We start from the raw sequence: 15683 nt of genomic DNA on the forward strand, positions 1-15683 counted from the left end.
TGTATTCTTCTCTTACAGATGTCAAAACTTAAGAATAAAGGAAAGCAACTGGCCTGGCTCACCTAGGCAGGATGTTTCAGACCCAGAAATAAGATTATGAGCACAGCCCAGCTTCACTCTAGAGCACGCTTCTCTCAGATGTCCTTTGGTAAGCATAGCAGATCTGAAAGCTACAGACAGGTACGTGAAGATAAGACATTCAAGATTGTTGTGAAAAGCATGTTCCTATAGGCAAATAATTTCTGGTTGCAAACTACTTGTCTTTCCCCATTCTACTTACCTCCAGCCCACTTCTAACACATTCTCCACAAAGTCCTGCTGTCCTCTTTTTTGTGTCCTTTCCTCATGGCCTGACTTTCTTCCTGTTCACTTGCTCTCACAGAGTTCTTCTCTTCATCCCTGCAGCTGTGTGTTCCAGGCTGACTGCCACCTGCACACTGACAGCTGATGATGTACTGAAAAAATTATGAAAGAAACTATGTTTAACATTATAGATGTTAGGACAAGAGAAGAGATAAAAAAGTCATGAATGAAGGTGGCATGTGTCAGAATCTCATTTCTATACACAGCTGGTAGGGTGGGTACCTCGTCTCAAATACAATGGTGCTTCACAGCCTCATCTCAAAATGGAGATGTTGTTATTATTATTATTAGCGATTTCAATACGCACTTTGCTTTTTGCTTAGGCAATTAGTCTCATGGTACTATTTGCAGATAGAAATGGTACAGTAGCCATCCCATACAGATTTTGGAGAAACCCAAAGAAACTCATCCCAGTTTATCTTTCTTGCAGTGAGCCCAGTGTGCCCTAGGATGAAATGGCAGGAGATTAGTTTGCTTTATGTGGATGTTAATGCCATGCAAATAGTTTCTATACTTTGCTAGGGAAGCTCAGTGACTCGAGTTAATGAGTTCCATGGTAACTGAGGTCATACCAGATGCTTTCCCAAACCTTCCCTAAGTAAATACAACTAAGATTTTGCAGAATAATCAGAGCTTCATGTTTAGATGATTTATAGTGTTCTGGGACACTAGGGGATTCTGAGTACTATCTACCTGAGCAGGAGGAGGTAATGATTTATAATTAGCTAATGTGTTCTCATTGTAATGTCTAATAGTGGATTAGAAAAATGCTATGGAATTTGGGACACAACGTTCTCACCGAGCTTTCTGATGTTACTAGGCTAAACCTATAGTGTTAGCATAAAGTCATGGCAAAATCTACACCAGGATTCTGTGGCTCAAGCTTCACCCTAACTACACTAAGCTGACTTTATCACTTTTGTCATTCCTATTTCTAATTGCAAGAGAGAAGCTCAGGCAGTGAGTTTCTAGAAATCATTGTGCTTTTCCTGATACCAACCAAATCAGGTTATAATTGCCAATAAATGTGTTACCAATTGTCTTACAGCGCTTTTTTTGTGTGTTTTGTTTCAAACTGGTTATTTCTTCATAAAAACAAAGGAGACACAATTAACTGAACTTTATGTTAATGTCAGCATTTTGATTAGCTAAACAGATTAATTGTACAATAGACAGTTAACAGATAGAGTGATAGTGGGGAGAGACAGAAGCAAAGATGAAAAGGGATTCAGGGAGAAGATAAAACTACAGATAGAAGGAGTCAAGTACAGGGGAAAGTACAGTGTCAAAAGAGAAAACGAATACAGACATTAGACTTTCATATATTTTGGAAAACAGGTCAAAAGGACATCTAGTTAAGATTTTATTATATTATGAGTGGGCATAGAACAAACTACCGAAGCTCTCCTGTTTACCTTTCATTACCATGCAATAACAGAGACATAAAATTAAATTAAAAGGCAGCAGACGAGAGATATTTTAACAGAAATATTCTGCTACGCAGTTTATAGCTAATCTATAAAGCTGTCTTCTACACGGTATTCTTGGCAAAAATAATTGTTTTTAAAAGTTTCAAATTTTATGTGAATTAGCAGAGTAAATGCATTAGACTAACTAGTAAAAAGCTGTTGAGATTAATATTCAGAATTCATGGGAAAAAGTAGCTCCTGGATGCCTCAAGAAAGACCTGTTCAGACCAGTACTGTTTAATATCTTCATTAATGACATAGTGGGATCGAGTGTACCCTCTGCAAGTTTGCAGACGACATCAAGCTGAGTGGTGCGGTTGACATGCCTGAGGGATGGGATGCCATCCAGAGGGACCTGGACAGGCTCAAGAAGTGGGCCCGTGTGATCCTCATGAGGTTCAACAAGGCCAAGCGCAGGGTCCTGCACCTTGGTAGGGGCAACCCCAGGTATCAATACAGGCTGGGGGATGAAGGGATTGAAGCTCTGCCAAGAAAGATTTGGGAATACTGGTGCATGAAAAGCTGGACATGAGCCAGCAACATGCGCTCACAGCCCAGAAGGCCAACTGTATCCTGGGCTGAATCAAAAGAAGCGTGGTCGAGGGAAGTGATTCTGTCCCTCCACTCTGCTCTGGTGAGACCCCACCTGGAGTACTGCGTCCAGCTCTGGAGCCCTCAGCACAGGAAAGACATGAACCTGTTGGAGTGGGTCCAGAGGACAGCCACAAAAATGATCAGCGGGCTGGAGCACCTCTCCTATGAGGGCAGGCTAAGAGAGTTGGGGTTGTTCAGCCTGGAGAAGAGAAGACTCTGGGGAGACCTTATTGCAGCCTTTCAGTATTTAAAGGGGGCCTACAGGAAAGATGGGGACAACTTTTTTAGCAGGGCCTGTTGTGATAGGACAAGGAGTAATGAATTTAAACTAAAAGAGAGTAGATTTATACTAGATATAAGGATTTGGTTTTTTGTAATGAGAGTGGTGAGACACTGGACGAGGTTGCCCAGAGAGATGGTAGATGCCCCATCCTTGGAAACATTCAAGGTCAGGTTGGACGGGGCTCAGAGCAACCTGATCTAGTTCAAGATGTTCCTGCTCACTGCAGGGTGGTGTTGAACTAGATGACCTTTAAAGGTCCCTTCCAACCCAAACTATTCTGCGATTCTATTCTACGTTTCTATTTTGTGATTCTTAAGCATAATGAGAGTTTACAGTATGTCTAACGTCCTCTGAAAGTTTTTGTGCTGGTCAGCATTACAGACAGGATAGGAGACTACCTGAATCATTGATTCGTTGTTATTCATTTTTTCTAAGAACAGTTAATAGGTGAAATCCTGGAACCACAGAAATGTATAGTAGGTTTATTACCCCTATCATTAGAACTAGGATTTTACCCAATACATCCAGGCAGGCAGAATAATATGGTCTGGCACATAGAAGTATGTTCTCATACATGGAAGGACCATCCAGATTTGTATAGGAACAGGGTCACAGAGGAAACATGTTGATAAATAAGAGACATTACTCCATTACTGCAGTCTAATTCAACTTTAGGTAGCAGAAGCAAATTCATGCAGCAACTTTTATCAGAACTGAACATGGACCGTTACAGTAATAACCTATATATATCACAATTGCACAACTAAGACAAATGTGGAAACAGTCAGCATGTACAAATGTCTTAATTTTTCTTGGGTTTGTGGTATCTTCAGGATACATACTTCTAATTCTTCTAAAAGCTACGGGGCTGGTGGAAATGCAGGGTTATTATAGTCCCGTAATGTCAGAAACAATTTATATTACCTTCTGCTTTCTGATTAACTGTACACTAGGCACCGCTGGCATAACACAGCCTTGCAATTCTTATTTAAACCTGTACTTTTGCTGTGCTTATCTATATTTATTACTTAAGGAAACAGTAAATCGAATAAAAAAGTAACAGCATCCCCTATATAGTGTTAATAAAGTGAATCCTCTTTCTCCTTTTGTTTTGTACCTATGAATACAGTTTTTAAGCAATCTTGGGAGTTATATCCAGTTCATACCCACTTCAGCTGTGCAAGATCTGACCACTGAATGTTTGATTTCTGTATATAATTACTGAAATATATTCTTTTTAAAGACAGTCTCTTTTAGCCCTTAGTAGCGAATAATCACTTCAGATGATTGCTTGCCAATCAAAAGTCTATTTTCCTCCCAGTGTGTGTTTGTATATTACTATAACTCACCTCAGTTCAGATCTGCAGTAGTGTCTTTTAATGAAAATTTCTTTGGAAAACAGCACATAGATTCTTAGAAATGGATGTTTAGACAAAAAGAATTTACATTTTTCACTGAAGTTTTACGGATTTCAGACTTGTTCTGTTCCACTTGATCAGACAGAGATTCCTACCCTCCTCTAAGCCAGCAGTCGAGTAGTTGCAGAGTTTTTAAGAGTTGTGCAGAAAACTGACATTCATTTCTCTGCTAATTTCAAAGAACCTGTTTTACTTCTGGAGTGAGCCTTTGCAGCACTAGGGTATGGAATCAAATCACTCTCTTTTTTTAGAGTTCATTCGATTTGTATAAATAAAGTATTAGTCAATACAGGAAAGAAATTAGACCAAAAAGGAACTTTAAGCTGTATCTCCCTTAGTCCCTTAATAGGGAATATATTGTCTGTGGAGTGTTGGTCTATCCCTTGCTTTGTCACTACCCAAGAAACATCACCTTGAATGTGAAAAGATTTCCCTATGCAACTTCCATGAGACGAAAGGATTTCCTTAGAAGAAAGAAGTGCATATAGCATACATGGTAAAAATGAGCAGCTCTGGTACTTTAAAACCACTTTTTTTCCTCTCACTTACCTTGGTTCCTTACCTAACCTACCATCCAATTCCAACAGCATCTCAAGGTCTAACAAGACAATAAATGGAAGAAAAACACCCAGGATGCTAGCAAACTGTCAATATAGGGAATTTACAGAACAGTCCAGAATCCAAGAAAAATCATAGGAAGAGAGAGATATCCTATTGCAGCATTGCAGTATAACCCACAGGCTGGAGATTTTGATCCCTGTATACTAAAAGATCTAATACACAGTCTTTAAATCATATTTAGGACTTGCATTGTCCATCTTCACAGAGATTAATTTCACCTAACATGATTTGTTTTATTGATTTCAGTGGGATTAACTGAGCATACAAAGATGACTACAGTTGATGTGAATAACACAATGTGGTTCTGATAATCTGCAGTGTCTGGGAGACAAGCAGATCTTCAGAAACCCAGTGGCTTATTTGAAAAGATCTGATATTAAAAATATAGCCAATGTTAACAGAATTGTTCTCATGCTTTATGAAACTTTTAAAGCAACTAATTAAAAGATATTTAGCTTTGTAAGTCACGCCTTGTAGTAATTGTGCTGGATCTTGATAATTACAGTATAAAACTATTTGATTGCTCTTTCAGCACAACAGAAGGCATAAGACGTGAAAAAACAATTGCAGAAGGCTTCTGTAATAGCAATTCTCACCTTATATCAATTTGAAGAGTCTTAAGCATTTTCCAATAGATCTACAGTGGTCCTTATATAGCAAATCGAAATTTACTCTTCTTAATTACCTTTTCCAGACTCTTCAGAAGTAGCCCGTGAGTCTCAAGGAGTCCACAGAACTGATTTGCAGGAAAAGAGATATTTATTTATTTATTATTGTCTTCTAAATGTTGTTTTAGTATCACCTTATCCTGAAACTGCTCTTGAACATATAAACTGCTAGAATCCTGTTTTGAATTCCGTTGTGTCCTCATAAGCACACAATAATAACTAAGTACGCAAGCACTAACATGAAGATAAGATTATTGATCACTGAACGTCTATTTTGGGGAATTTTGTCTAACCCATGATGTTGCTAGAGCATCCTACTTTTGATGACGAAGCTCTGTGTTGTATATACAACCATTACTTTCAGTAAGTTTGAAAGCAGACTTCACAGTGTAACTCATTCAGACAAACTCAAGGAAGGGACACCCACCTATCTGGTGTTCATCGTCCCTCGTGTTGCTTTTCAAAATATACTGGACCAAATCCTCATCTAGTGTAAAGCACCTTAGATCAATGAAATAATTCTGCTATAGGATAAATGGACTCTGTTTGACTTTTCTGCAATGTATATGCAGTTACTGTATTTTGCATGGCACAAAGATTCTGATCAAGGCCCGCACACCAGTGAATGGTCTATATATTTGATTTCACTCTCTCCACCCTTCCATGTGTATTGTTTAGGAACTAGGTAGCAGACCCAGCAGTCCTTTTGGGCATCCCTTAAGACTAAAGTTTAAGCAGAAATTTTCTTTCATTTAAAAATTATGTTATAATCTTGAACTTAAAATTTATTTTTACTGTTTAGCTTAGCTGCATATGTACCCCCTGAAGAATCATGTTTCAAGAGTGCAAAATTAACTGAAAAAAGCACCGTGATTTTTCTTTCTTCAAATTATGTAGAGAAATCTTGAAAGACTTTTTTACTCTTAAATTATTATTTTTTTTTTTATATTCCTTTCTAAATATTAGGGATATCAAATGTGATTGTTCCCCTTTCTACCAGAGGCTCCTCTGGTACTACAGAGAACTGTTTAAAACATCAAACCTTAACTCGATGCTTAGTCTTGGATAATAATTTGTGTATCTTAACAAATGCAAAAGAATAAATGTAAATCAAGTAAAATCCTTCCTTTCTGTGAGTCAGATGCTGTTTGCTTGGTACTTGTGATGCAGCAGCCTAGAATTTAATCTAAAAAACATTACATTCATTAAGCATCATTTTATTTACTTCAATGGTCTTTGAATAAAGATAATAGCCTATTTTGTTCCTACATATCCATAGTGTTGAGGTGCAAGGCAGGCTAGGGAACAAGAAGAAAGGCAGGACTAGAATTTTTTTATTAAAATATCTTATAAGCTATTTGTTCTTCATCTGCCAGAAAGTATAAAATAAAAGAGCGTGGATTTTTTTTTTTTTTTTAATTTTTTTGGGGGAAGAAGAAGGTGGCAGAGCAGAGGAAGGTGGCAGGGAGGTCACCTTATAGTTCTACCGTGAAACCTATTTACATAAAAGTCACTCTTTTTCAAAAACAGTAGCTCTGCCTTCTGTACCTAGGTTATGACACTCTGAGCAGCCTCCAACTCCATAATTACTTTCATGGAGACTGAACAGTTAATTAAATCCCTAAAAGCAAGACAATTCAGAATTGTCCTTAACACCTTCTTGTTAATCAGCTGTACACAGTTATCAGAAGAATTAGCTAAGAAGTGGCAAGTATTACACAAGGTTTCTTTGGGGCTGTAATATTTTAAGTGTGATGTAGTGAGTTGAGGAAATACAAACACTTAATTTTGGACTTAACTTTGAAATTTCTTGGTTTTGTGTTGCAAGGCAGACCTTACACATTACTTTGACGTATTGTTGTTATTTGCAATGTAATCTTGTATAATAATTAACTCCAATGGATTCACTGCAGTGCTTTAGCAAAGTATTGGGGCCTATTAAATTGGACCGTGAATACACAGTTGCTTTCCTTATTTCTAACATAATTATGCTGTTGAATAAGAAAAAAAAAAGGCAGATTAATGGAAAGGCGTTGCTAAATAGGGCTCCTTGGTGCTGTAAATTTCTGGAGTGCTGTTATAAGGTTTTGAAGTATTAAGTATATATGAAAAGCGACATGCCGGAAATCTTTTGGAAAGCACTTGTTTCTATTATTCTTTAGGGAAACATTCTGATGTCAAAGGTGAAATCCAATGACAGCAGCACCAAAGGCTATGTTTTCACTGCAAGCTTATTCATAGCATAAGGGCCACCCTGTCCCACCCAGCATCACACAATCCCTTATGCCTAGATATACATGAACTTTGAACCTGGCTTTGCCCTTAGAGCTGAATTAAGTTTCTAAGTAGATCAGCACTCAGGAAGTTTTCAGTGAGGAGTTTGGCTTTAAGGCACACATGAAGTCGTGTGTTTGCTATATACATCTGATTGGATTATGGATTCAGTTTGGAGGATGAGTATCTCTTTTATGGACTTACTAATGCAGTGAGAGCATGAAAAGCAAATAAAATATCTGTGGTAAGCAAGGAGACAGGACATTATTCTAATTCTGTATGAATTGGACCATAATGACCACAGTTTGTCAAGATTTGCATCTCCCGCACCCTGTAGTTTCAGAATCATTTGTCTCCCACATGGCTCTTGCAAGAAGCTACCTGCCAGTTTATATACCTCTACTCAGCATCTGACCCTTCGTTCTGCATGCTCTGTTTCGTTTTGCAGAAGAATGCTGAAAGATGTCACCTCAGCAGGCTGCACTGTTGTAGATACAACAACAGCTAGCTGTAAAATATGGCTCAGAGTGCCAGGAGCCCTCTCAGCTCCTGTTCAGTCAGCAGTCAATGGCAAATCGGTGTGCAGATAAATGATAATTACCACCACGGTGTTGTTGCTCTAACAGGTCAGTTCACATATGATTTTTGGGGGGAGGACCCTGCCTGACTAGGAAAAAGAGGTTTGGGTTTTACACTGTAATTCAGAGGATGAAACTAATTCATAAAAGGCAGAAATTGTTCTAGAACACTCCGTAAGTCAATATATAAAGAAACTCAACTCAGTGACAATTAGCAGCCTGAGAAATACCCCTGCAGACCTACTGTCAAACCCAAGTAAATGTCAGGCCATGATGGACCCGTCTCCACGGAGGCACAGAACTATGTGAGTATGGTCATGTAGTGCAGACACATTCTGCTGTTTTAGCTCAGGCCGCAGCCTCCTCGACTGCAGCATGAGCTCTGCTCAAGTTAAAACAGCTATTTCACATTGTTGATGACATTGGGAACTTCATAAGTGCTGAGACTTGCATTTAAAACAAGACCAGAATCCAGCTGTTTTACTTGTTCTCAGGGAATGCATTTTCCATACTTTGAACAATAATGAACCAAAAGTCAACTAATTTCTGCACATTTTCAGTATGCAATATATGTACGAGCTTTTTTGTAAGAGATTACTCCTATAGTTCTCATATTTACAAAGAGTCGTTTGGTGGAATAGCAGAGTCCCCATAACTTTACACTCACATATGCCTTGATTATGATACATTTCCAATAAGCTGATAGTAATCCTCTAAAATAGAGACATGAAAATAATTTTCTCATAACTATAGCCGTAAGCTAAAAACGCAAAGATCAGCTGACAGCACTTCTCACATCCATCAGCAACGTTCATTTTTGATGACAAAACATAACTAAAATTTCTAAAATGGGTTTATCAGAGAAGATCTACTCTCTCCATTTAGTTGGTGTTCATCAAAAGGCTTTTGCTGAATTAGTGAGGTTTTGGAACATACAAGACCACTTAGGCTACTCAAGCCAATGCAAAACTGAATGGCAGCTCTTAGTAGCAACAGCATTTTTCAAAGTTCATGGACTGCCTCAAGGTCATCAGACCATTAAGCCTAGAAATAGAATGATGCAACCTTGAGACAAAGTTCTGGTCCCATGCACAGTGAATAAGAAACCCTCAGTGACATCACAAATGCAAAAAGAAGGAGGAAATACTATTCTAATTTTATTTTGATTAGGCCATGATTGTCACATCTTAAAAACACGCAGGACTTATATGTATACATTCCCCATAACAGGAAATATATTTCTGATACAGAAGGTTGAATGCTTCCAACTGACCCAGAAATTAAATGCTTTGCAGCAGCTTTGTAAAAACAGCATTGTGGAGTCCTGTGTATCTCTTGATTACTTGTACCAAACATATTCCTTTTAAGATTAAAAATGCACTTTCAAGCTCTCAGTTCTGCAAACGTGCTTGGGGCCCTGAGAGTCAAGTCATATTCTCTCCCTTCCCAATCTCACAACCAAGTACAGTCTTTAAAGACCAAACCTTCAATGGTTTCTGTGTGATACCACTGCCTCCTAATTGCACCCCCAGTGACGTCCCTGCAGCCTAAAGCCTGTCAGTGGGGTTTAACTAGTGTAACACACTGAAACTTCTGAAACTTTCAATCCTGTTGAATCCTGCTTATAAGAATCCAGCTTGCATGTGAAAGCTATGTTGGCTCTTTCTGAAAAACAGAAGCGAGAGAGCAGCGAAAGCCTATTTTTGGCATGAAAGCCGGCGCAACTGATTCTTAAAAATGTAAGCAGGACTGCTGAGGGAGAATGTGCAATAAACAGATCCCACTTTGGGCAAAACTGCTCAGGTAGGGGTTAGCATGTATTTCAGCTCTATGGCTTTTCCTTCTGTTCAGTAGAGTACACGATTTGTACTCTAGCCCAAAAAATGTTTTGGAAATGAAAGGCAGTTTGATCACAAAAGCAGCTCTGTTGTTCCAGGGGCAGCATGGAAAGGAAAGCTTTTTCACACAAACATAATAATGCCTGCCTCTGGATTCAGATTATTAGAAAACTGTCTATATTCTCCCCAACCCTCACCTTCCTTGCCTAATGTTTTTCAGTGTTTCAGAGACTTTGATAGGTATTCTCTAAATAGGCCGTTTTCTAAAAAAAAGCAGATTGAGCCAAATAACCTTGCAAACTTTGGAAGTGTACCTCCATCTTCAGTAGACTTTTCTGCTGAAGAAAGGATTACAGACCACCAAATCTGGCCCTACAGTTTGTATGCAGAGTACAGAAATCACACCATAACAATTTAGGAAGCCAAAGAGAATATAGACACAAGCAAAGGTTAGTTAGTATTTAAATATTTTGGTTGTTCAGCTATAAATTCAGACACTAAGCACAGATTAACTGGATTTGGAGCTATAGAAATGACTGTAACACAGCAAGGTCAGGGCTGAATGAAATGACTAGAAATCGATCAAATGTGCGACGTACTATGGGGGAACAGGGCAGTTAATCATTTCAAAACTTTACTCTGTAAAATGTACTGTACATGATCGATGACAGAGGAGATAATAAAACAAGCAGGCTATACCTCTGTTCCATACATAAATATGCTGGAATTGTGTTTCGTCTGATTAATTCAGCAAAATTTGGGTTGCTAATTAATGATGCTTTAATCAGGAGGTAGAAGAGTTAGCTCTGGGAGCCTAGGGAGGGCCTGTACTTCATTTAGACTTCTAAAAACCTGTATGGATATGAAGTGCATATACTTTGGGTGCAAGAAATGCGAAGTGCTTGGCATCCACTTATTGGCAGTGGGATATGCATTTACAAGCCCCTTTTGCCTGCTAGCACCAAGGGATTAACAATGCACCAATTCTTGGAGCCTCAAGGGCCTGATTCGGTATCACTGAAGTCAATAGAAGCTTTGTCATTGACCTCAATGTGCACAGGCTCAAACCCTCAAAGAACACATTATGTGATACACATTTTTTAAAAAAAGGCTTAGCAGTTTTGTGTTTGCAGAACCAGGGATGACTGACTGACTGACTGATATAAAGAAACTGGAACAGAGAGGTGAAAAACAAACTGATTCCCCAGTAAGGCAACTTACTGTACATCTGAACACAGTTTAAAAGCAGACAGAATAACTGCACTGAGTAGCTGTATTTTGCATTACATTTAAACTGTGAATAATACCTTCTGAAATCAAGTCTCTAATTCAGGTATCTGAAAACAATACAAGTCAGTGAAAGCAGCAAAAGCTGTGTAACTCTGAGAAGCCTGGGTACTTTGTGGTGAAGTATAGATGTTGGAGCCTATATGTAAGCAGGTCTAGGTTAGGGAATTTTGACTACCGTATACTCGGAGTAGCTCTTCTCATTTCTCTGAAATTCCTTCATCTGCCTCCAGCAGCCCATCTCTTAAATGACGTGGTCACATAAACATGAGAAACTTTGCTAAGAGCAACTGTTCATCACTATATTCAGAGATGTAAGCAAGTTAATGACTGCATGTAATAAAATACATACTTTGTAATCACATATAGTCAATGGCTGTGCTTTCCCCTTCTAGCTTCAGCATTAATAAGAAACTCTTTCAGTTTTCCAAAACTTATTCTATAAACGGAACAGCAGGGCCTGCATATACATATTCATGTGAAAAACCCTCCAGAGGAATTAAAGGCAATAGCACTATTCATCTTCCTTACATATTGAATGAATGAAGTATCGGCTCTCTAGGTTTTGTAAGTGTTACTGGTCACCTCAGTCACATACCATTGTTTCCAATCCGTATCTGGATGATTTGCAAACACATCAGCTCTTTCAGAACAGCTTTGTGCATACTTCCAGTGAGAATGCTTATTTGCGCAAATCCCTGTGAAACCTTATTTACCAAAAACAGGCTTGGGGGAAAGAAAATTTATTCTGTCACCAGCATGTGTAAAGGGGAAAGGAAGCCTTCAGTAGCGCTTCCAGACAAAAGCTGAGCACATCAGCAAGTACACTATTTAGAGAGGGGGGAATGTTGCAGAAGTCTCCTCATACTAGTAGGGGTTAGAGCATCAACTCCCAGACACAAAGACCTTTTGTGATACCAAACCCCAAAATATTTTCTCAAAAGTCAGTACGATTATCACATCCTAGTGGTGCAGAATTTTTAATGCTGAGCAGCTAGTACGTTTTATGAATTCATCACTTTGCTGTTGAACACTGGCATGCACTGATAGCTAGGCACAAAAAGCTCCAGCGCTGTACAGAAGTGGCATTCAGCCTTTGACAAGCGAAGAGCTACTTTGTCATCAAACAGAGGCTCACAAAACCATGAAAGAATGAACCGCATTTAAAATAGAGAAATGTGCGCAGGCATTTATGTGAGAGTTAATACACTGCTCCAAACAACTCAGCAAAATCTACAGTCAGAACAGTGTTTTTCAGAGCATAGCGGAAGACCCAGACTCATTGGCTATCTGTCATCAGTCTCAGAAGACCGGTTCTGTATAAGTCAATACAGTCCATATGTGTGTGGGCGCGCTCACACCTCTATATTTGTTTCAGATTGCCTGGGGGCAGCTGCCATATCACCTTCAAGACACCATGTGATGTCTTAATCAAATGTTAGCAAGGAGCTTGAAGCAGCTTAGAAGCACAAATGGGGTACAAAATACTGGGGCACTGAAAAATGACATCACAAAGATGGCAATGATTAGCTTCATTTTTTCTTGCCTTTTGCATGCTTTTCGTAGGTAGGATGCTCTCTTTATTGCTTATTTCTTCTGAACTGATAGGAAAAGAAAGAACAAAGAAATACCTATTAAGGAAGATTGGTGTTTTAATAGGAAACTTTTGGTCTATTTTCTATACCTTCATGCTGTCCAGCTGCCTGGATTAGAGTAGCAACTGAACAGAAACATGGGATTGCTGCATTCTAATCATCTCTAAAGCTTAGGAGCATAAGCTTTTGCCATTTTTCAAATATGGATTTTGATTACAACTCAACCTTGTCATCCTTTCATATGCAAACTTCCCATTGAGATCAGCGGGACTTCTGAATATTTAAGGAATACATGGGAACTTGTTACTTTTTTTCCCCTCGGTTTCTAAACTGCTCGTGGAAAATTGTGTCAACCGGGGAGGAAGAAAGGGAAGGAGGAGAATATGAGGGAATGTGAACAGAGCTAGATAATGCTGTGCACCAAATGCTTCCCAATCAGCCCCTTGGCATGCTGCTCGAATGTTGGAACTGTAGCTGGAAGCGTTACATTTGCAAGTGCAATATCTGCAGTCCCTTATGAGTAAGTTTTCAAAGACAAATCCCATTCACAAATACCATTAGAAATAACAAATACTGTTGCGATATTTGAGCGTATTCACACAAACACACACAGAATTTTTCTTACTCTTCTTTCAAAAAACAGAACAAAGTATGTTCAGAATTCTCTTTACTGAAATATTTATGCCCAGTCTGAAAGGGTGAAGGGCACATTTTTAGTACCCACGGTCTCTATAAGATAAACATGAAACTGTAGCACAGCTGGTGCTTGACAGTGGATGTATTTGTCTCTTGGAATTTTGTGTTAAGGAGATTCCTTCATTAGTAAAAGAACCTTTTTAGTATTCACTCTCAGATTGCTTTTAGTATTTGGTTCAAGGCAGTGCTTATTACTAAATATGTTATCTCAACATAGTAAGTTCCACCAAATCTTAATCGTTAGCAGTGAAAGCTATAAATATTTTTTTCAGAATTAAAGTCAGAAAGTAACAATGCATTTATTAGTATTTCTTTTAGACAACCGAATGTATTGACTTAGTATTTACTTTTATTTAACCCACATTTACACATTTTTTCTATTTCTCTCTGATGTTTAAACTACACTGTACTTATCTCCAAAGCAATGAGGCTTTCAAACATGATTTCAACTTTGAACCTAGAAGAGAATTTGTTCTTGAAAAGGGAAAGGGTATACTAAAGGACTTTTAGAACTTGACTGGAACAGATTGATTTGCCTGCCGTAGTATTATCATTATAGTTTCCACAAAATAAGATTTTTTTTCCTAGCTAAAAATGCATGGGTTTATTCTATAACAAAGCTGTATATGTTGCCTGATCCATTACATATGGTCTGATCCTTCTAGCTTCATGCCAGCCATTGTCATTTTATTACTGTCCAAATGACACATGACAAGACAGTAGTGTCACTTAAAATACATTACAAAGAGTTCTCTACCTAGCTTTGAGATTTATTACTGTGTTGAGTGAGATTGCATTTTTAGTGACAACACTGCAAAGGACTCTTGAGAGATTTGAAAGAATACAGTCAGTTTGTGGGGGTGAAGCGTGCATTACTGTGAGTGTGGGAAAGAATAACTGAACTTGTATCATCAACCCGTATTTTTAGAACCATTTCACAATGAGAAAGAATTTAGGCTCTTTTGGTACTGAGATATGTGATTCATATAGCCAAAATGTTACTGGTCTCTACCACAGGGAAAAGTCTGTCAACTACTTCAACTAGCCCTTTTCGTTATTGTGGCCATTAATTCATACAGAATCAAACACCTTTCATGGCTTAAGTGTTGACAGTTTCTAGTAGTACTGAGAGAATACAATTGGTACTCTCTTAGTATAGTAAGAGTTGCAAAATCTGAATTCAAACCAGGACTTCAAAATCCTTCGTGTGCAAAACTTCCAGAGTTATGATTGTTTAGTTAGTTTTGATTGGATAAGATGCAGCAAATACCCCTTCTTTCTACATAGCTTTTGTCAAAAACTGTGAGAAAGAGTTCTCTGGAAACTTCAACTATATAAAGCAGGTATAGAGCAGCTGAAGTAAAGGAACTTTGGTCATTCAGTATTTGTTTAATACTTAGTTAAATGTGGTGCCTTCTCTTCTTTTTTCATAGTGTGTCCCTTTTCCCCAGCCCAAAGCCAAACAAAACACCACTTATAACCTGTCTGGTTTTGCATTGACATCGTTCACTTTTTGTGTTGTGCCTTCACCTTGTTCCAATTTGTCTTGTCTACTCACATATCTCTGTTTGCAGCAGGCTTATTTCTAGTTGGTCCTGGACGTCCCACCATAATTAACACAATTAATAGTAATCTGGTGAGACAGTCTTCTGTAGTTGGTGAAGGCTTGCAAACATTTTAGGAACCACTGTCTTTACAATTGAATCTCATTAATGTAACCTCAAATAAGAACATAAAATATATGGCACAAAAAGCATGGGATCGAACCTTCACTTTGCTGCAAGAACACCAACAAGCAGCTTTTATTCTTCAGAAGCAGAAGGAAAGATGAGCATGCTTTGCTTCCTCTTTCAGTTAGATAAGGCATCATGTGCCAGGAAACAGGAGTTGTTCTTTTTCATCTGTCCTGGCTCTGAATTGTCCACCTACTCTGACAGCATGCCTACAAGCTCTGAGCAGCTGGCTGACAGCTTGGTGAAGGTGCTTACGCTCAGTAACA

This window comes from Vanellus vanellus (genome assembly GCF_965231255.1).
Source record: "Vanellus vanellus genome assembly, chromosome: 10".
Classification (NCBI taxonomy): Eukaryota; Metazoa; Chordata; class Aves; order Charadriiformes; family Charadriidae; genus Vanellus; species Vanellus vanellus.